General features: G+C 43.8%; 1 long non-coding RNA gene across 2 annotated transcripts in view; it reads left to right on the plus strand.

Moving 5' to 3' along the window:
* LOC122432120 overlaps nucleotides 1-13675 on the plus strand; it is a 78586-nt gene extending 64911 nt beyond the window's left edge. The window contains exons 1-4 of one of the 2 annotated variants that reach the window (XR_006266745.1): nucleotides 11870-11986; nucleotides 12482-12600; nucleotides 12879-13100; nucleotides 13395-13675. This is a non-coding gene — a long non-coding RNA (uncharacterized LOC122432120). Of the gene's footprint in view, nucleotides 1-11869; nucleotides 11987-12481; nucleotides 12601-12878; nucleotides 13101-13394 lie in introns of those variants that run through there. The other variant, XR_006266744.1, reaches the window with a different exon arrangement.
* The last annotated feature ends 443 nt before the right edge of the window (nucleotides 13676-14118 follow it).

Here is a 14118-nt window from a genome sequence, read left to right on the forward strand (position 1 = left end):
GGAAGGGGCACAGGATGTTGTCACACTTGGCTACCCAATTGTACAATGGTGTCTGAAATTAGGCCGCATGCTAGTTAAGCCCTTGTTTGCTCTTCAGATACTGACCATAGATTGGCACAATGGGAGTGCTACCTGTGCTCTCAAGGCTTACAGACGTGTGTATAGATGTGTGGTCTGTGTGTATGTGTTGCGTGGCTGGCATGAATGTCTATGAATGGTCTGTGTGGTGTGCCTATGTGATGTGTGGTGTGTGTATCTGTGTTGCATTGTGTGCGTGTGGTGTTTGTGTAGTAAGTGTGGGGTGTGTGTAGTGTGTGTGAGGGTTGTGTATCGTGTGTGTTTGTGTATGTGTGGTGTTTCTGCGGTATGTGTAGGGTGTTTGTGTGTGCACCGTGTTGTGTGTGTAGTGTGGTATGTATATTGTGTCTGTGTGTGTAGGGTGTTTATGTGTGCATTCTGTGTGTTGTATATGGCTATGTGGAGTGTGGTGTGTGTGTTTGGATGGTGTTTGTGTAGAGAGTATGTGATGTGTGTGTATGTGTAGTGTTTGTGTGGTATGTGTTGGGTTAGCGTGCATTGTGTGTCGTGTGTGTGGCCCATGTGCGTTATATGTATGTCTGCATGGTGTTTGTGCAGAGAGTGTGTTGTATGTGTGTGTGTAATGTGTGCATGTGTATATGTATGCAGACACTGCTCTGCACACTCATTCATGTGATAGAGAAGAAGGCTTACCTGAATGGAGCAGTAAGGGGACAGTGCTCCTTGACTCACTCTGTTTCATTGCTCATATACCAATTATTTCCAGGCCCAGAATGCATGCAGAGCCTAATGAACCCATATTTCCCCTTCCGTGTAGAGCATTCTGCAAGGACAATGAACATCATCTGTTGAATCTGCAAATACAGAATCTCCTTGTGGGGAAACCTTGGGGAAATGGCTTGCTAGGAGTTATCCTTAGAGGAAACGCTGCTCAATACATAATTTATGAGTGAGTTGTGGTGATTCATTTTACTTGAATCTATTACTGGGGCATTTGGCTTCAAAGTCCTCTGGCTGCTCTGTTTTCTGTGATTAGAAAGATCTACTCTATTCATGTTAACAGCTCAATGTTGATTTTTTTTTCTCAGTTTGGTTCATAGTTACAATTTTATCTTTCATTATTAGCACCTTGAGTTTGTTGCTCTTGGGTCTTAATCTACTTTTATTTCTCTCCAACAATGGAATTTGAAAATAACCCATAAAATACTGAGGTAAATTCATGTATTAATTTAAACATTCATAATTCTTAATGCAATTCTTTAACAACTATCAAGATAAAAATAGGGCACTGAGATTAATTTCAAAGTACATAAGGTTCTTTGATCATGCACTGAGGAAATCCAAATTCTTTATTCTCTTTCCCTTTGGGATTGGTGACCAAGTGTCAATAGCTACCAGAAATCAGCTGAAGGTGAAAGGACAATATTAGCTTTAGTCTTCAAAATATAGGGTTTAGGATTACCTCTCTGTTCTCTCTAAAATGTGGCTCTTGAGGGAGGAAGCCCCATCTTCAGGGCAAGTCTGGACCACTGTAAGTAACCCAGCCTCCTGCATGGAGAGTCTCCGCCTGCTGCTAGACTGCCGCATCAAGACACAGAGAGCTCCCAGAGCTGGGCTCTCGCCAGTTTACTTCCCATCTGGGAGTAGACAGGCGGGTCTGCTGACTGTCTCCTGCTGTCACCTATCATTGCAGGTCAGGTCTTATGGATGGGTGCCTCCAAGGGTCTCTTCCAGAAGAGATGTGCCTTCCCCGAAAGGCCCCAAGAGCAGGGCACTACAAGCCCCCAGAGGTATGACCGAGTTTATCAGCTGAGTCAGAAACAATCAACTTTATAATCCAGGATCTGATATTAATCTCTGCTTCCTCCAGCCTGGCTATGGGGCTGAGAGAGTAGCTCTTTCCTCCCAGAGTGCCTGCATTTTTTGAGGATGGAGTGAATGTTTGTGTTTTCATGAGGCCATGCGAAAGGAATGTGAATATTAGAAAAGAGCCCTATTTGTTAAAATGATAATTGCTAGAATGCTCTGAAGGCATCCATATTTGCTCCTCTACTTCTCATGAAAGCCTGAAGAATGGGGCAACATCTGACCCTGATGACTTGCACTCACCAAGGCCCTACCAGATGACAGAAACTTGCTGTCATTTTGGTTATAATTTTCATTAATGACTTGGATTTCCCTTTGGCCACCAAATATTTCAAAGCAACTGGTTTTTACAGCATCCAAGAGCTGACTAGCCCCATGGCAGTTGCCCAGACTAACTTCATGAAGCGAGCGTGTGAATAAAATAATAAACGAGTGTATAAACATGCATAATTTATTTGAATCAATATTCATGCCTGATTACACCGTGGGCTGTTTCAGATGTTTGAAAGCCAGGCCTGGCTGGCCCCCGCAGACACCCCCTGCGGTAATTCCCTCAGGAAGTGAGCTCACCTCCCCTCCTGGAAGAGCGTTTAAAAAATGCTTGTGTTCCTCCTGGTGCCAGCTCTGCGGGGCTGGGGTCAACTATGAGTTTCAGGTACTCCTTACAACAACTCAGAGTCCTCAGGAACAAGCTTGCCTCCTTGTACCTTTCCATTTGTTGCTTCCCGAGCGGTGCCTGGGCTTTCTAGTTCAGAGGGCCGTGGGGACAGGGAAGGAAGAGAGGAAGAACAGCAGCCCATGAGAACATAGTCTCTTCTTGTGCTCGCTCCAGTCAAGCAAAGGCTCCGTGCTATGGTTTAGAGGAGATGCTGGGCAGATGGAAACATTTGCATGTGCCCACTTTAACCATCCAAAGGTGTCAGCCTCCAGCAACCAAGGTCCCAGTGATGCTCAGCAGCATGGCCTGGAGGTCAAGTGTCAAGTTAGGTCAAGTCAGACAGATCTGGTTTGCACCCTGCCTCTGCACATCACCAGCTGTAAAGCTGTTGGCGACCTACTCAGACTCTCTGTGCTTCAGATTTCCTGTCTGTAAAACAAGGATGACAGAAGGGTCTTCCCCATCAGGAACTGACATGATCTTAGAAATCCTGCTCATAGAAGAATGAATGAGAAAACGACCAGGGATTAGTGAATTCCTGGCTCTCCAGGACTCTGCACACATTTTGTGCAAATACCCCCTGGGAGGAGAAGGAGAACCCCATGTTTCCTGGGACTGAATCAGAGGTTTAACAAAATCTGTCTTTTATGCTCTGGCCACCTCTTCACCACAATATTTTATGTGTCTTCTATGGAACATCAGAGGTGTAGACAAGCTCTCATCTTTCAAGAAGTCATGGATTCTGGCTGGACTTGGCACCCAGACAATCAGAGGCAGAGATTTTACTGTCTCTCCCAAGTCATCCTGATGATTCATGTCTTTACCTTGTTGTAATAACACAATAAAAAGGTCTCTCAATCACCCGAGTGGAAGTTATGTGTTCAGTTACAGACTCTTCAATTGTCCAACATGCTTCTAGGTCACTTTACCTTTCACTCCAGTCTCTTCTGCCTCAGTCTCCCTTGTTCTGTCACCAGTGGAAAAAATTATTTCCCTAAAGTTCAGAGTTTTTTAATCTTGGCACTACTGACATTTTAGATCAGATAATTCTTTGTTATGGGGGTTGTTCAGTGCCTTGAAGGATACTTAGCAGAAAGCCAGGCCTCTACACACCGGATGCCAGCAAGCAACCTCAGCCTCAGCTTGACAACTGAAAATGCCTTCTGACATTGCAAATATCCCCTTGGGAAGGGGGAGCAAAATTATCCTGGTTGAGAACCACTGTCCTAAATGACTGCAACATGCTTTTAATGTCACTTTAAAGACAGAGATTGGTGGTATACATGTGTATATACATACACGGAGTGAGCAGCAGCAAAGCAAGAGCTCTATAGTGCAATCCAACCCCCGAAGTTTGGAAGTTCTCTTACTTCTAGGGTAAGCTCAGCCTCCCTTCTCTTCTCTCCTTTCCCCCAACTCTGTGCTCAAGTAGGAAGCATTCTAAAAGCAGGTGACAAATTAGAGTCCCATGCAAAACAGGACCGCTGTGGAAGGAGTAGAGTTTTTTGAGTTGCAACTTTAGAAAGATTGAAAAGGCTGTTTCTCTGTTCTCTTTCTTCCTCCTTCTTTCTTTCCTCTCAGTGTGGCTGGTGCGGTAGGACTCTGGAGAAAACTTCAGCTTGGCAAGTCAGGAGGAGCTGGGATAGGGCTGCAAGGAAGGGAGGCATTATGTAGGCAGGTCTTCCCTCAGATCTTCATCTTGCCTGGAGCTGGTTCTGATGAGGGGACTTGCACCAAGGTGCTGGGTAGAAGGCTCCATCTCAAAGAGGTGCCATATACCGAGCCACTGCTCTGAACCCACTACCTGGGTGGCTGGGATGGGAGGAATACAGCTCCAGGTGGCTAGGATCAGAGAAAGCTGTTGGTGGAGAGTTGCAGAAGCAGATATGCACCTGGAAAGAAGAATGAGAAGCCACGTGGCAGCAGAAGCTATGTGGTGCAGAGATAGGGGGCAGAGAGTAGGAAGAAGTAGGGAGTCTGGGGCTGAGTAAGGTGACAAGTAGCTTTGAGAGGCCCCCCTGACCACGAGAGCTACTGTAAATGCCAACTGGCAAGAAATAGCATTTCATTTCTCAATGAGGTTTGATGAGATAGGTTCTCAACTCTCTGTTCATCCTCACAGTAAACTCCTGTTAGACTAAGCAATCTGATTGTGTGGGAAATGCCTAACTCAGTGCCTCTCCAACTTCAACCTATAGATCTCCAGAGGTCCACAGACATCGTCTCTGCTGTTTGCAAGCAGTCTGAGAATAAGTCTGGTTTTTAGGTAGGCCAAAAGAATTAACACAGTCACATTCTGAATCATTTAGAACAACTACACTGTCCAGAACAGGAACCCCTGGCCACTTGTGGCCATTGAGCATTGAGACATGACTAGTCAAAATCGAATTATGCTTTAAGCTTAACACATACACTGGATTTTGAAATCTTGGTAAGAAAAAAAGAATATGAAATATCTCAGGAAGTTCTTATACTTATTACCTGCTGAAATGACAACATTTTGGGTAGTCTGAGTTAAATAAAATGTGATATGAAAGTTGATTTTGCCTGTCTCTTTTGACTTTTTTATTGTGGCTACTAGAAAATTTTAAATCATATATGTGGCTTACGTCACATTTCTATTGGACACCACTAGTCTAGATTGTGCATTCTCAAAGGGGATGATATTGTACTTTGTGGGGTAAAAGTTGGTTCTTGGGGGAAATGTGGTAAAAAATTGTAATCTTTAACATATTAGAGAACAGATATACATATAGCATATAAACAGATATATAGTATGCCTATGGTATTAAAATTTCACGACAGTGGGGATTTGTAAATAAAAGTCTTAAAAACTTTGTCAAGTGGATAATAATGAAAATAGAAACACTGATCTAGATGAGTAACTTGTAATCCAAGAACTATTACATATGTGCAGGCCTGTGTCTGCATTTGCTTTTAGGATCCTGTTAGTGCTAAGTAGAAATATTTTAATGATCTTGAGTTAATGGGGGAAGATGGAGAAGGAAATGGCAACCCACTCCAGTATTCTTGCCTAGAGAATCCTGTGGACGGAGGAGCCTGGTGGGCTGCTGTCCAAAGGGTCGCAAAAAATCAGATATGACTGAAGTGACTTAGCATGCATGCATGCGTTGGAGAAGGAAGTGGCAGCCCACTCCAGTATTCTTGCCTGGAGAATCCCAGGGACAGAGGAGCCTGATGGGCTGCCGTCTATGGGGTCACACAGAGTTGGACACAACTGAAGTGACTTAGCAGCAGCAGCAGCAGCAATGGGGGAAAATTGAGGCAGGCTTCATATGTAATAGGAATTTGTACTCAATGAAGATAAAATGACACCAAGGTGCTCCTTTAAAGGCAGGCTGCAAATAAGTATGAAAGAGGAGAAAGAGGGTGGGTGGAAATGAGCAGTCATATGAGTGACTGGGGAGCCACTCTCATGAGAGAACCAGCGGCTCAATATATAGGAAATAACGGAATCCATCTATCACCTCACATTGATTAGTGTTGCTACCTTGAATTCTATTATTTTTGCAGATTTAAAACATAAATTTTTTTTAGGATTTCTATAGCATCAAGTTTATCTATATTTGGGTTTTAATAGTGTTGATTGCACCTCTTTTGTTTGGCTAAGTGTGGAATCAGAGAAGCAAGAGTCAGATGATCAGAATGACAGATCTGTAACTGATACAAGGGAGACTGAAGGTCATAGCTTAGGTGTGTCACATGGCACTCCAGAATGAAACATGGTCACCAGGCCTCAGACTGAGCTGGACAGCTTCACAGCAGAGCAACATCCAGACCCCTGTGCAGGGCGGTCCCAGCACAGGCAGGGGCCGCATTGAGCATGCCCAGTTGCTCTTTCCTAACTCACCAATCAGACAGGCTCTTTGCCTCCCCAGGGAGGGTCCAGCAGCCAGGGCTACAAGTGTTAGGCTGATGAATGTTCCTGCGTGTGGAATCGTGGGAAGAGGGGAATAAATGTCCCCCACCCCCCCGCCATCAGCCCCTGGTTTTATGCTTATACTTATTTATGTAATGCAATAAAAGTAATTTAGGTTGGCATTTGGGTTTGTACGACCTTTTCAAAGCATTTATTGTGAGTCACTGACCTATTACAGGGAGATTTTAGTGGATTTCATGTCAGCGTGAACATGAGTTGACTTAGCTTTCTGTGGAACAAGCCCTGCCTGCCTTGCTCTCTTCCTGGCCCTGCTGGCTCTGCTCCTTCTCTCCACTTTGATGGTTTTCTGCTCCCTCACCCCTTGAAGTCTTTAACTATGCAGTGGAGCTGGAGGTGTAGGGAAAAGAACACTGGGTTTGGAATTGACAGGTCCCTGTTCAAGTCTGGGTGCTGCCACTTCCAAGCTGTATGATTCTGCGCAAGGTACTCAACCATGTTAACCTCACTTTTCTCACCTGGAAAGTGGGGTGATGCACCCCCCCCACTTCCATAGTTGTTATGTGGATGAGAGTAGATGATGAATGTAAACTTATTTCATGTACAAAACAGCTCCCCTTTCTCTGTGCTTGGCTGAGTTGGGGGCCTTTTCTGGTGTTGCATCTATTCAGTTTTCAACTCTTTGAATGCCCATTTGCTTTACATGGTTATAAAACTCAATTGAGCACCAGTAGGAGAAAAGATAGATCAAGTAAGCCAGGCTTAGGGCTTGTTCAACTTCAAAATATAATTTTCAAAGTTAAATGACTTTCAAACACATATTTAGTGATTGTGTATCAAAGATATATTTAATGTGTTAATGAGAGAACCAATGGATAGTAAAGTAGGTTTGAGTGAGGATTGAGAAAACTGGTATATGTAGACAATGGAAGAAAAAATGCTGAAGTAATATTGCTAGTTCAGTTCAGTTCAGTTCAGTTGCTCAGTCGTGTCTGACTCTTTGTGACCCCATGAACCATAGCGTGCCAGGCCTCCCTGTCCATCACCAACTCCCGGAGTCTACCCAACCCCATGCCCATCGAGTTGGTGATGCCATCCAGCCATCTCATCTTCTGTTGTCCCCTTCTCCTCCTGCCCCCAATCCCTCCCAGCATCAGGGTCTTTTCCAATGAGTCAACTCTTCGCGTGAGGTGGCCAAAGTATTGGAGTTTCAGCTTCAGCATCAGTCCTTCCAATGAACACCCAGGACTGATCTCCTTTAGGATGGACTGGTTGGATCTCCTTGCAGTCCAAGGGACTCTCAAGAGTCTTCTCCAACACCACAGTTCAAAAGCATCAATTTTTCAGCCTCAGCTTTCTTCACAGTCCAACTTTCACATCCATGCATGACCACTGGAAAAACCATAGCCTTGACTAGACGGGTCTTTGCTGGCAAAGTAATGTCTCTGCTTTTTAATATGCTATCTAGGTTGGTCATAACTTCCCTTCCAAGGAGTAAGCATCTTTTAATTTCATGGCTGCAATCACCATCTGCAGTGATTTTGGAGCCCAAAAAAATAAAGGCTGACACTGTTTCCACTGTTTCCCCATTTATTTCCTATGAGGTAATGGGACCAGATGCCATGATCTTAGCTTTCTGAATGTTAAGCTTTAAGCCAACTTTTTCACTCTCCTCTTTCACTTTCATCAAGAGGCTTTTTAGTTCCTCTTCACTTTCTGCCATAAGGGTGGTGTCATCTGCATATCTGAGGTTATTGATATTTCTCCTGGCAATCTTGATTCCAGCTTGTGCTTCTTCCAGCCCAGAGTTTCTCATGATGTACCCTGCATATAAGTTAAATAAGCAGGGTGACAATATACAGCCTTGACGTACTCCTTTTCCTATTTGGAACCAATCTGTTGTTCCATGTCCAGTTCTAACTGTTGCTTCTTAACCTGCATACAGGTTTCTCAAGAGGCAAGTCAGGTACTCCCATCTCTTTCAGAATTTTCCACAGTTTATTGTGATCCACACAGTTGAAGGCTTTGGCATAGTCAATAAAGCAGAAATAGATGTTTTTCTGGAACTCTTTTGCTTTTTCGATGATCCAGCAGATATTGGCAATTTGATCTCTGGTTCCTCTGCCTTTTCTAAAACCTGCTTGAACATCTGCAAGTTCACGGTTCACATATTGCTGAAGCCTGGCTTGGAGAATTTTGAGCATTACTTTACTAGCGTGGGAGATGAGTGCGATTGTGCAGTAGTTTGAGCATTCTTTGGGATTGTCTTTCTTAGGGATTGGAATGAAAACTGACCTTTTCCAGTCCTGTGGCCAGTGCTGAGTTTTCCAACTTTGCTGGCGTATTGAGTGCAACACTTTCACAGCATCATCTTTCAGGATTTGAAATAGCTCAACTGGAATTCCATCACATCCAGATACAAAATTGGTTAATGTCCTAGAGCACAGCAAAACTGTAATTTTTGGAGTTATCTTTTCTCCTAGATAGAAACACTGCTTTTTTCAGTGGACAAAAGTAGTATTTTAACTCCACAATTTAATATCTTACTTTACAAAGTCTTGGCCCAAAACAGTCAAAAATAGTGAATCAAACAAAAGTCAAAAACTAGCCTCTGGAGGGCTTTTTAGACAAGGCCGTAGTATGACACTGAAAGAAGAGGAATAATACTTTCGCTTTAAGTTCAAGTTATGGATAATTTTTCAAAGCCCACATAGGATCTGATAATGAGAATAGATATATATAGAGGCTACTTATTCTGGGTAAGGGTTGGAATGAAGTCTTCGGTTATAAATCCCAGTTATGTCCAATAAAAACTGTTTTTAAAAAATTTTAAAAAAGAAAAAAAAAGATTGGGAAAACCACCCAACTGCCATTTAAACTAAAATTTCCTGTTGGGTCCAGTGATTCTGGCATAATTTTTTTCTCTTATAAATTGTTTTCTACTATTTTGAGCACTGAGTATCTTCGGATAGTAAGAGAAGATTCAAAGCCACACCCTAAACTTGACAGTGATGCTTTAGGACAATTCCTAACCACTAGAATCTCCTGGATGTAAAATCTTGTCTTGAACCATATTTGAACCTTTTGGTATGAGAACCCTGCTGGTTGGCTGGCACACCATAGCTTCCTGGTTTTCAGAAAGAAGGCTCAAGAGAGGCGCCTTGGACTTCAAATGGCTATTACAAAACAACATTTTGATGAGTTAAGTGTAAATGAATCAGAAGCATATGGATTTAATTAGCCTCCAAACACAGCCATTTCAAAACGCAGAAAGGAAAAAAGCATGCTTGTGTCAAAACACATCTTGAGGTTTTCCTGCTAAATTCAAAATGATGGAAAAACAGATGGGACCATCTGCCAAATGTTCAGGTTGTACTCTCCACATGTACTATCTTATCAGGAACACAGAGCAGTGGGAAATTTCTACCACAGAAATCAACAGTGTTTCGGTACTGTGTTTGGCAGCCCATTTGTGGCCTACATTTAATTAAACCAGGGCTACGCATGGCTGCAGGGAATGCAACTTCTAAGTTTTTGAAGATGGTCCAGGGTGCAATCCACATGGGACCATGTGTGTGGTCTTCTTTTACAGTCGAAAACCCCCATATTACTCTTCTCATGCCCCTATAAGTTTTTCCACGTTACCTCTCAATCTGGCCATGAAGACGTCTAAGGGCTGAATACAAGTTACTTCTGTTGCCTGTTCTTGGTGAAACTGAGTGGAGTCAGGCAGAGAGTCAAGGAACATACATGCGTTTTCACTTACATGTGGAACTGTTCTTTCTCCCCAATGAGAAAGGTGCTAAAAGTTCAGGGGTCAAAAACTGCATTCAAGTTGAAATGAAAGGAGGGGCCTGGCGGGCTGAAATAGGACAAGCCTCAGAATTTATTCATAGTGAAGCCAGAATGGAAACAGGGGACAATTCTTTTCATAGCTTTTTAAGAAATCATGTACCAGCTTAAGCTTTTTTATGCATTGAGGTTGTGCAGATTTACCACTGAATGGGCAAATAACACCACACATTTGTTGAACAAGAGCTACAAAGTGCTCTTTCATATATTAATTTAATCTTCGCAACAACCTGTGAATGGGATGGACTGCTCCTCATTTTCCAGAAAAGGAAATTGGGCTGATTGAGGTTCAGAGATCTGAAGTTCTCTCAGTTAGGAAGGGGTAGAGCCAGACTTGATTGCAAGACTTTTAGTTCTACGACTAGGGCATTTTTCACTAGTCCATCCCACCAAGGAGGAATATGTTTTATTTAGGTGTTTTATTTAGGTGTCTATGGTAGACTTTCACCCACTAGCCAAAGATGCCTTCCACTGGGGGAAAGCAGAACACGTCTTGGGGCTCCTGAACCTTTGTCATGGTTTGCTTGAAAATCCTGGGTGATACTTGTCCTGGTTTAATTATTCAGTCGCTCAGTTGTGTCTGACCCCATGGACTGCAGCAAGCCAGGCTTCCCTGTCCATCACCAACTCCCAGAGTTTACTCAAATTCATGCGCATTGAGTCGGTGATGCCATCCAGCCATCTCATCCTCTGTCATCCCCTTCTCCTCCTGCCTCAATCTTTCTCAGCATCAGGGTCTTTTCCAGTGAGTCAGTTCTTTGCCATCAGGTGGTCAAAGTATTGGAGTTTCAGCTTCAGCATCAGTTCTTCCAATGAATATTCAGGACTGATCTCCTTTAGGATGGACTGGTTGGATCACCTTGCAGTCCAAGAGACTCTCAAGAGTCTTCTCCAACACCACAGTTCAAAAGCATCAATTCTTCAGCACTCAGCTTTGTTTGTAGTTCAACTCTCACATCCATACATGACTACTGGAAAAACCATAGCTTTGACTGGACGGACCTTTGTTTGTAAAGTAATGTCTCTGCCTTTTAATATGCTGTCTAGGTTGGTCATAGCTTTTCTTTCAAGGAGGAAGTGTCTTTTAATTTCATGGCTGCAGTCACCATATGCAATGATTTTGGAGCCACAAAATATAACAACTCTCACTGTTTCCATTGTTTCCCCATCTATTTGCCAAGAAGTGATGAAACAACAGACTGGTTCCAAATCGGGAAAGGAGTACGTCAAGGCTGTATATTGTCACCCCGTTTATTTAACTTACATGCAGAATACATCATGCAAAATGCTGGGCTGAATGAAGGGCAAGCTGGAATCAAGGTTGCTGGGAGAAATATCAATAACCTCAGATATGCAGATGACACTACCCTTACAGCAGAAAGTGAAGAAGAACTAAAGTGCCTCTTGATGAACATGAAAGAGGAGACTGAAAAAGCTGGTTTAATTATGAACAATGCTATATTTCTGTTGGGAAAGACTGAGGGCAGGAGGAGAAGACAGTGACAGAGGATGGACATCTCACTGACTCAATGGACATGAGTTCGAGCAAACTCTGGGAGATAGTGAAGGACAGGGAAGCCTGGTGTGCTGCAGTCCATGTGTTGCAAAGAGTTGGACACGACTTAACAACTGAACAACAACAATTTCACTCTCAGAGGTGTTCCAGTTAGATGGTAAGTTATCTAGATATTCTACCGTGAACCCAGTCTAAAAGGGTCAAATTTTGCTGGTTTTATAATATTTGAATAAATCCTTGAATCTTTTCACATCAGGAGCTTCCTATTTTTTCAAATCACTGTTTTCTTATACGGTAGAGGAACGTCTGTTTCTAGAGTTTTCAGGCCCTCAGGTATAAATACCCAATATAGAATGAAAGCACTGGTTAGATATCCATACAATTCTTTATCCCTTAGTTCTAAAAAGAAATCCTACAAACTGTATCTTGCTCCAAAGTTAAGTATGGCTTTCTCAGTTCCCTCAAGCAGGGATGGTCTTGGGCACCTTTGCTGTTCCCTCCCTCTGTCCCTTTCCTTCCCTCAGGTATTGTCTCTTCTTGCCCCTATGCATACAGTGCCCTCAGATTGTTGTCTGGGTTCCTGCCAGTCTCTCACTAAATCTCTTACTACATTCCCTCAAAGTTCAAATTTTCTCAATTTTTTTGTCCTCAGATGTGTTTTAAGAAAGCAACTGAATGCCCTCACTTCCAGTAATCCTCCTAAGCCTTGTTAATGGAGGTGTTTGGGGCAGGAGGCCATTTCATATGCTGTCTGAATCACAGAGCTCACAGGTAAGGCCAGTCCCCTGTGGGGTGGGGTATGAGGAAAGAGGCAGAGGAAGGGGAAAAGATTTCTGTGGAAACCCCTGACTGCTGAGAGGAGTTGTCTCCATGCCTCGACTTGGCCCTTCTCACCTGTGGATTGCTTGCTTCCGTGGAAAGGGTTCAGTCACAGCAAGAAATTCCATGGAGGGTGGGAATCACAGAAAGGACTGAAGAGAGTTGCCGCATGGCCCCTCTGGTGAGTTTTTCCTCTCCTTGTGGACTTGCTCCATCCTTCTCTTCCACAGGGCATCCTTCTCTGCGACTTTACTATCCTGGAGGGATGTGACCTGGGCTGGTGCTTGGACATCATGGCTCCTACATCCCTTCTCTGGCCATCTTCTACGTTCTGTCACCTACTGTTCTTTGCCTGCTAAGTTGCTTCAGTCATGTCCAACTCTGTGCGGCCCTATGGACTGTAGCCTGCCAGGCTTCTCTGTCCATGTCATGCTTCAGACAAGAATACTGGAGTGAGTTGCCATACCCTCCTCCAGGGGATCTTCCCAACCCAGGGACTGAACCCACATCTCCTTTGTCTCCTGCACTGCTGGTGGATTCTTTACCGCTGAGCCACCAGGGAAGCCCCCAAGATGGCTAGCATTCATCAATTTCTTCCTTCCATGTATGTAGAACCTATCTCCCTATTGAGAGATGGAGTCTATTCCTCTGCGCCCTTGAATGTGGGTGGGCTGGTGATTTTTAAGAAATAGAATACTGTGAAAATGATGCCTTGCAACTTATACCCAAGTCTCTTGAAACACTAGCTCTGGGAGAAGCCAGCACCTGTGGAAGTCCAGCTACTTCAAGACCACCATGCTGTGAGGAAGCCCAATCTAGCCATATGGAGAGATACTGTGCCAGCCCCAAGCCACTCCAGACATCCCAGACCAGACACCACAGAGCTGCATAAAGAAGCCTTCAGATGAACTTGGCCTTGGCTTTAGACTGGCTACACAATCCCAGAGACCTCAAGTGAGAACCACCCAGCTGATCCTATCAACCTCCACAGCCATGAGCAGTAATAATACATTATTGTTTCACTCTGTGAAGTTTTGGAGTGGTTCGTTAAGCAGCACCAGATAACTGGAACAGTGAGTAAGGGAGAAGTGAGTGCCAGGGGTGTGGCAGGATACCACCAACAATAGGCTGCAGGGAAGCACATGGAGTGAAAGAAAAAGCTAGTGTCTAGGCCTCAGAAAGGACACTCCATTGATCAGGTGACAGGGAAGAGTGGAAAATCACTTCAGAGTACTGATCTCTGTTGCTTTTTTGCTAGAGTCCCTCCACTCGAGTCAAGTTCCCAAGAGGGAAGGAGTCCCGTTATCCTAGCATGGGTCAATGACATCTTGAGCCAGAGGTAACAGGTGTCTTGACATCTTGACTGATAGTAAGACACCATAACTGCCTAATAGAGAAGGTAGTTCTTAAAAATTAAAAAAGGAAAAAAAATGAAAAAGGAAGTGATGTGAGGGGACCGGAATAAAGGGG

Source organism: Cervus canadensis, chromosome 30 (genome assembly GCF_019320065.1).
Source record: "Cervus canadensis isolate Bull #8, Minnesota chromosome 30, ASM1932006v1, whole genome shotgun sequence".
Classification (NCBI taxonomy): Eukaryota; Metazoa; Chordata; class Mammalia; order Artiodactyla; family Cervidae; genus Cervus; species Cervus canadensis.